The sequence below is a fragment of the Lissotriton vulgaris genome, chromosome 3_1 (assembly GCF_964263255.1).
Source record: "Lissotriton vulgaris chromosome 3_1, aLisVul1.2, whole genome shotgun sequence".
Lineage (NCBI taxonomy): Eukaryota > Metazoa > Chordata > Amphibia > Caudata > Salamandridae > Lissotriton > Lissotriton vulgaris.
The window spans coordinates 147,018,240-147,025,618 of record NC_141689.1 but is presented as its reverse complement, the minus strand read 5'-3'; the positions used below and the strand labels follow the sequence as shown (position 1 = coordinate 147,025,618).

General features: G+C 50.0%; 1 pseudogene across 1 annotated transcript; it reads left to right on the top strand.

Moving 5' to 3' along the window:
- Window positions 1–215: 215 nt before the first annotated feature.
- Window positions 216–696, top strand: LOC147726116 (NADH dehydrogenase [ubiquinone] 1 beta subcomplex subunit 6 pseudogene; annotated as a pseudogene). The gene has a single exon (XR_015309413.1). The product of XR_015309413.1 is annotated as an NADH dehydrogenase [ubiquinone] 1 beta subcomplex subunit 6 pseudogene (transcript).
- Window positions 697–7,379: the final 6,683 nt, after the last annotated feature.

Here is a 7,379-nt window from a genome sequence, read left to right as displayed (position 1 = left end):
CGATGATTGGTTGAACGTTGAGAGCCGTGATGTATTTTATCCAGTCTTGCATTGTGGGTACTTGGGCGGGTGGATCTATTAACAAGAGTTCGGTTTTTAGGGCATTCCGTTTGAGATGGTTTTCTGCCAGCCATATCTCCGCCTCGGCCCCCCTCTGGGCAAACTGAAATTAGGTTTCCGGTATTAAAAAGTTATGCACTAATATGCCAACTAATATGCCGGGCTATACCCCGGACGAGAAGCTGCGGCTGGATCAGCAGCGAACGCTTCGATGCCGCTAGCTGAAAGACCAGGAGCTGAGTCCGCGAGAGCCTGTACTACCCCCCAAGAAGCCATGGCCCGTTGAAGCCTTCTGGCAGCGCTTTTTGGAGCCCAGCACTTTCTGGAGGTTGTCTATGTTCAAGGCCTACAATTATGGTGTGTTTACTTTAACTCGATTGCTTATACCTGCCTGGATTGTTCACTACTATGTGAAGTACCATATAATGGAAAGACCATATGGCATTGTTGGCCTGAAGCCCAGAATATTCCCAGGCGATACTGTGATTGAAACAGGGGAAGTCATTCCACCAATGAAAGAAGACGACCATGGACATCATTAGACCAGCCCTGGAACTGATCTTTCACATACCTACTGAATCTCTGTACTGACTAGAAAACCGCTATTTATCATTAAAGACAACTTTGCGGAAAAAAAAAAAAAGTTATGCACTCAAATAATATTTGCTTCAATCTCAACATATTATGTCTAAATTTTTTCTACATTTTCCTTAAACAGTTGCCACCTTCTCAAAGCTGACAGTAAGGACCTGGGCAAGATAGGATAACGTGTATTTGGAGCTCAGCATCTCATTTGTAGCAAACACACTTTAAAAATTTCAGCTCGACCTGATGGGCCACAAAGACCACTTTTGCTCCATCTATTTTGTGTCTTTTATACTATGGGGCTTATTTACAAAGAATTGGCACAGGGCAATGCCGCAAGTCGGGCAGTGCGGGAGAGTGGCGAGAAGGTACGTTTTTTTACTTTAAAAAAAATTACTTCGTACTCTCTAACCCTGCCTCACCACTCCAGATCTGTGCCGGCCGCTACTGGTGCAAGGGTGACTGTGTTGTTGGCATGATTGTTTTCGTGCAGGAAGGAGTACCTTCCGGCACAAAAATAATCATTGGAGGCGTTTTCCTCTTTCTATGTAGAAAGATGAAAAAACAAGAAGAAATAATGTTGTTTCTACTTGTCACACCACCCCTGGGAAGGCGCACAGTTTTAACGCACTCCTAGATCTACACCTTTTTGTAAATCTGGGAATGTGTCAAAACCTATGGGCTTTGCATGGGAACAACCACTGCAACGCCCATGTCACAGCTCCCAGACGCAGTGTGAAGCAACGCAGTGACTTGCGCTGCGGTGCCTCACTCCATATCTACAGGGTCATGAAAAGCCAAGCAGGATGGTCTCATAGATATGGATCTGCAGTGTGCCCCGTCTAAGTATCAAAATAAGCGACACTCCTGCAGTGCATTGGGCTTGTAAATAAACCCCTTTGTTTATTATAACTCCTCTCCTTTGTAGTGTTGGCTGGTGTTTAATTCCTGCACTCATCTTCCTCACCATCAGCAGGGCAGCTGGAATATCTTGCCAGGATAAGCCTCCTCCATATGTATCACCTTACTCCCTGGGTTAGTCCATCTGCAAGCTCCGAGGATGCCTGGAAGCAGAGACCTGGGTTTAGAATGGGGGCACTGCCCAGAGAGGGGGCACACACAGGGGCAGAGACTGCCTTCCTAAGCAAGTTTATTCACACCCACGTAAGACCAAATGCAGTGTCAGAGTGCCACCTAAGAGTGGCCCCAAAGTACTGGAAAAGCCAAAATCAAGGCATTTCTTTTATCAGACTGGGAATACTCCATCAAGGAAACAAAGGGGCATATTTACGAGGGGCTTGCGTCATACTTGCACCACACATCGTGGTACATGCATGTCGCAAAGCCCCGGTCATATTTATGAAGCCACGTAAAGGCCCTTGGCGTGGCTTTTAATGGCTTCATAAATATGGGGTAATTCGACGCAGTGTAAATCGCTGCCTTGCCGTATTCTGCACAAGGGAGGTGTTCCATGGACGCTGTGGTGGCTTCCACATTCCCAAGCAACTCCCAAAATCAATGCCTGTTCGTTTGGTGATGTCTGTCTTTTTGGCTGTACAGGGCTGGTGAGGGGCAATCCTGGCAGCAGATATGTTTTACGTGAATGTAAGAGATATGTTAGAATGTATTGCTGACTGCTGCTATTATGCTTTTAGTATTATTGGGGGGCATAACTGTTATATATGCAAGTACATCACTATATAATGCCACGGCAAACCGTGGCTCAGCCCTTTTTAGCGAACCTGCTTAATGAAAGCAGTTTGCTGGTGATTTGTTTCCAAATTGCGTGTTGTGAGCTGAGTGTTGCTATTGAGGTTTCGATTGTTTTTCTGCTCTGTTGCCGGGAGGATTGTGATGCAGATTTCTTCAGAAGCGTATGTGCGCCTTCGTGCGTGCTTCTATGCTGGCTTTCAGTACCAGTGATAATATTCAGGAAGCGTATTCTGCTGCGCGCGTGTTCACGCATGTGTGCACACCTGTGGGCCTGTGTGCGTACATACTCATGTGAGTACGTGTTTACGTCGACTTCTTTGCGCATGCATGCATAAATACGTGCCTGTGTGCGGACACGCGTGTGCCCACGTGTGCCTTGAATGCCTGCTTCAGAAGCCTTGTGGGCAGATCGCGGCCAGCCCACAGAGAGAGGTGTCAAGCTTTATTTTTAGAGGCAGTAAAACGCCTCCTACGTGCTCTTATCTTGGTTCGCAGCCCAGCGGTGACTTTTCGAGGCTTCCACTGGGAGATGTATGACCGACGAGCGGGGGAGGGGGCGGGGAGGCGAGGGGAGGGAAGGGGTCTCCTGACTGACAATGCCCTCAGATTGATGGATTGTGACAGGCCCCGGTACCGCAACGGCTCCCGAAGCACACAAGCGGGGCAGACTCCGAGGCGAGGGAGACCTGCGGGCGGCAGCTGTGAGGAGATGGAGGGCACCAGGGCCGGCTCTAGGCTCATGGTGGCCCTGTGCAGGGAGCGTAGGTGGGGGCCCCCGGAAGATGGGGGCTTTCCGTACAGCAGGCGTTGGTGATTTATTCACTGTAGATACTTCTTACATTAATTTAGGCTTCTACCACTTCACTTCTAGGCATGGGGTTGTTTTTGGAGTGATTTAATTAGTCCTCAGAGCAGGCTTTAGGTCTATGAAAGACTTCATTTTTGCAGGTCTGTCTACAACCAGCGGAGCTTGCAGGCTGCAGGGGGGCGGGGCCCAGTGGATACCTGCGTCATATATTTAGGGTTACAAAGTGGCTGGCACACTATGGTGCTTCAGGCTGCATATGACATTCAGTCTTACATGCCAGAGGGGTAGTTATTACACCATATGCAATGGCCTTAGAGGAAAATTAAATGCGCCAAATGGGCTTTCAGCCAATTCTGGCTTCATTTTAGAGCTCAGAGCACAGACACTGGGCAGTGGATAGCGGTGTAAGTGTTAGATTTCCAAGGGGTTCATTGCAACAAATCAGAGTCACAGCTGGTAATTATTTGAGAGCAAACGGTTGGATAGCATCAGCAGTTGCAAATACTAAGGTCACTGGGCTTTTCATCCTTCTGAGGTCGATAAAATGAGTTTCATTGACAGACAGAAGACCCCCTGTGGTATAACTCTAGGTTGGCAGACAGGGTGCCACCTGTGTGAGTCCTGTGGTTACAATCCTAGACATTCGTGAAACCTGTGGTACAAGCCTAGGGTGGCAGACGTGATGCCACCTGTGCCACACCTGGCATGCCCACTATCAAACCAGCAGCCAGGCAGGATGCCACCTTGGCAGAGGTATCCTGCAGCAGTGAATCTGACCGGCTGCAGCCCGCCCACCCCACAAGGCAGGAGGTGCTGGGGATTATGGGAGGCATGAATAGTGCATGAAGGATGTAGGGTGAGGATGGGGCTCCTGAAAGGAGGCTGCTGAGGGGGGTTGGGTCGGAATGATGTACAGCTCAAAAGGAAGTGACGTAGGCTTGGAGTTTCGGGAGATGGGATTTGAAGAGAGTGGCCAAAAGCTCTGGTCGGTGGCCTTGGTTTTGCAGGCGTGGGGACGGGTTCCTGCCAAGCTGAAGACCATCAAAGCAACCTTTGTTAAAGTCCAGCCTTGCGAAGCGCATGTGATGGATGGAACCAACATTCGCGGCGTTGGGAGCGGAAAGCATTGATTGTGTGATCCTGCGCAGCTCGCCTCGGGCGTTGGTCCTGTTATTTTCATCATGTTAAATAAAGGCGCGTGGCTGTTTCATTTGCTGTGCTCCCACAGGCTTGTTTTTTATTGTCATTCATGTCGCGCGCACACAGGATCCTGTGCCACTGCAGACTGCCCCTTCTGTGCGCACGGCACCGGACGACCTATGCTGTTTCCAACAGAGAGCACTGATAACGTCCGCAGCAGTATAAGGCTGCAGGTTTTTCACTTTATTGTCCACTTGTTTAGGTTGGCATGGCATGCAGACGAAAGGCTGCTTCAGAGCATCTGTAAGGAGAAGGACTGGAATCACTGTACACGGCCTGCACATTCCCCATGAGTGCATTTCTTCAGCGGTTGTAGTGGAGTCTCCCTTAGCATGCTTTTCTACTGTTTTTCTTTTTTTTTTACTTTATCTTGTTTTGCTCAAGCTGTGGGTTGGTGGTGGAAGGGCATGCTCCAGCCTGTGGGCACGCACCTCCCCCTCTCATCCTGCCTCCTAGCCCTCTTCACAGGACATAAAGCTAATCCCACCCCACCCCACCTGCTCCGGCCAGTGACAGGTCATTGTTAAACACCCCTTCCCCACCCCTCTCTATTGTCATGAAGACATGGCTGCAAGGGGGACCTCCCCCTCTCACTGCTGTCAGCAGCAGCCCCCAAGAGCCAGGTAGGCTGTTTTCTGAAGTTTGGATGAGTTGCTAACATTACACCATGCCTTAAGTCGTTGGCTTTCATGTAACAAATCAGTGAATTCTGGGACATTTAGTATTAGGTTGCTTCACTTAAATCAGCTGAACAAAGTGATCTGTTAACTACGATTTGTGAAACGAGAGCACATGACTGCCCTTTGTTGCACGGCCTACCTAGCCCGTTGCTAAGTTTGTGGCGCTTTCAAGTGTGTTCTGTGGGTACTCAAACACACAAGGTAAGGAGTTGCTAGTGTCCGTCCAAGTCTAGTTTGTGTAATGTTTGGAGTCTCCGTGGTGCTCATAAGAGCAATCTCATCAGATTGTAGACTTGACAAGTGAACACTCCTGCGAAGGGCACCGACTGAAGCAGAATCTCCTAGGGTGGACCGGGGATACCCTCGTCAAGACTGTTTGCAGTAAGGGGGAGGGGTGTGTGCAGGTTGTGGTAGTAAAGTAGCTACACTGCTACCTGTGGAACCACGAGACCTGGACCCAAATCTCAACTTCGACATTTCATGTGTCCAAACAGTGTGCTCTTGGGCACATCATTTTAACTCTTCGCTTCTCGTGTTCATTATCTGCCAAAGGCAGTGGCTCTCAATCTAGTTTGAAGCCCCCGGAACTAGCGGCACCCCCTTCCTAGCTAGGCGAACTGAGCAAGAGTCAGGAAAATGGAATAATGGCTGCCGTAATTACTGAGGTGTAATCATGCGAAGAGCAAAGAGGCCTAGTCGTGGTTTAAAAAAAAATAATCTACTTGACAAGGAGGCCAATAATTAAGACCGCTTTTTTATGATTTCGATTTGGAATTCTGAGCAGTTTGGTTTAAGATGTGCACCCTTTGTTTGCCGTGGTTGGGGTCTGTGTGGGGATTTAGTCAGTGACGCATTCTGTGACTAGCAATGAATGCTAAAGACGCTTGCGCACTGAGTGACCGAACACACCTACTCCCACACAGTCAGCTACTCTCTCTTCTCAAAAGCAGGCAGGCACGACCACCTCACATACTGTTACACACGCGTGTCTCGTGTCTTGAACATAATGTGGTGGCGCACTGGCGCAGAGACAAAAACCAATATACCATTATTCAGTAGTACTATTGCCGACTACGCTGCGCATCATGTTATTACACACTCATGATCATATTCATTAGCAGCTCAAATGGAAAGACAGGCAGGCCAGGCGATTATTACAAGTCATGATTAATTTATAAATATATTTTGTGAGCACACAGTCTCAGTCTCACCGGCGTTAGTCGGACTCTGGGGGTGGGGGGAAGAGACTTGTCGGAGGAGGACACTCAGGTGTTCTAGTGTCTCTCGACGACGATGATCAGGCGACATGACGAGGAGTCGCTTAATTTTGATATGATTTTTAATTCTTGTTCTCCGTGACGAGCTCAGTCGGAGTCGACGACGCACCCGCTCACAGTGACGCACTCTCCCACACTGAGGCGCCGCAGGGCGGAGCGCGACGTCGTGGATAAACCGCGCACAGCGCGCGGGGGCTGTCCCAGGGCCGTCACGTCGTCATAGGGAAAGATTGACGGCCCTGGGACCCAACTGCTGGCTGCTGCCTGCTGGGCAAGTTAAACTGAAACCAAACTGACTAGACTATGTAAACAAGACTCGAGCGCTCACGCGCGCCGTCGCTGCCAAGCCATTGCCAGGTCGCAGAGGCCGCCAAATCCTGCCAGGGGTCCGCCACAGTGATACTAGATCCGAATCCGATCCTCGGCTCGGTGACCGGTCTGTCGTCGTGGCGGCCACTCGGCTTTGGCGGCCCTGTGCAGGTGCACAGTTTGCACATGCCTTGGGCCGGCCCTGAGGGCACACACCATGCCAGTCTGCCAGGCCCCTGGGGTTCACACTCTGACCGGTGCTTGGACGGGTCTGGCCCCTGGTAGGAAAGTAACAGAAACAACCCTCTTCCTTTACAACCCCTGATGGAAATAAAGGGGGGGGGGGGCTCTTTTTGTGATTCTGGCTGGATTTCTACGAAAGACTGTGTCCTGCTCAAGAGCACACGCTATGTCTGCAGGCCCAAGTGTAACTCTCAGGACACCCGAGTCATCTTCCATAAGGTGACGGTAGTCGAGCCCTCACCGTGAGGGGGATTAGAGTTTGTGTCCAGTCTGATGTACAATCAGATGTAGACGACAGGAAGTGTGAGCTGTCATCCCTGTGTGATGTCTAGTGATCCGGTGAAGACAGGGCTCTCAGCGTTCCCACAGGTCTGAGGTACAGAGAACGCTGCGTGGCATAGGGAGTGATGTCTACCTCCGTCTGACACTGGTGCCTCTGTTCTAGACGAATCTAGGGCTCTAGTGTAATTTTCCGGATTCATGCCCTTATATAGGTATAACTCA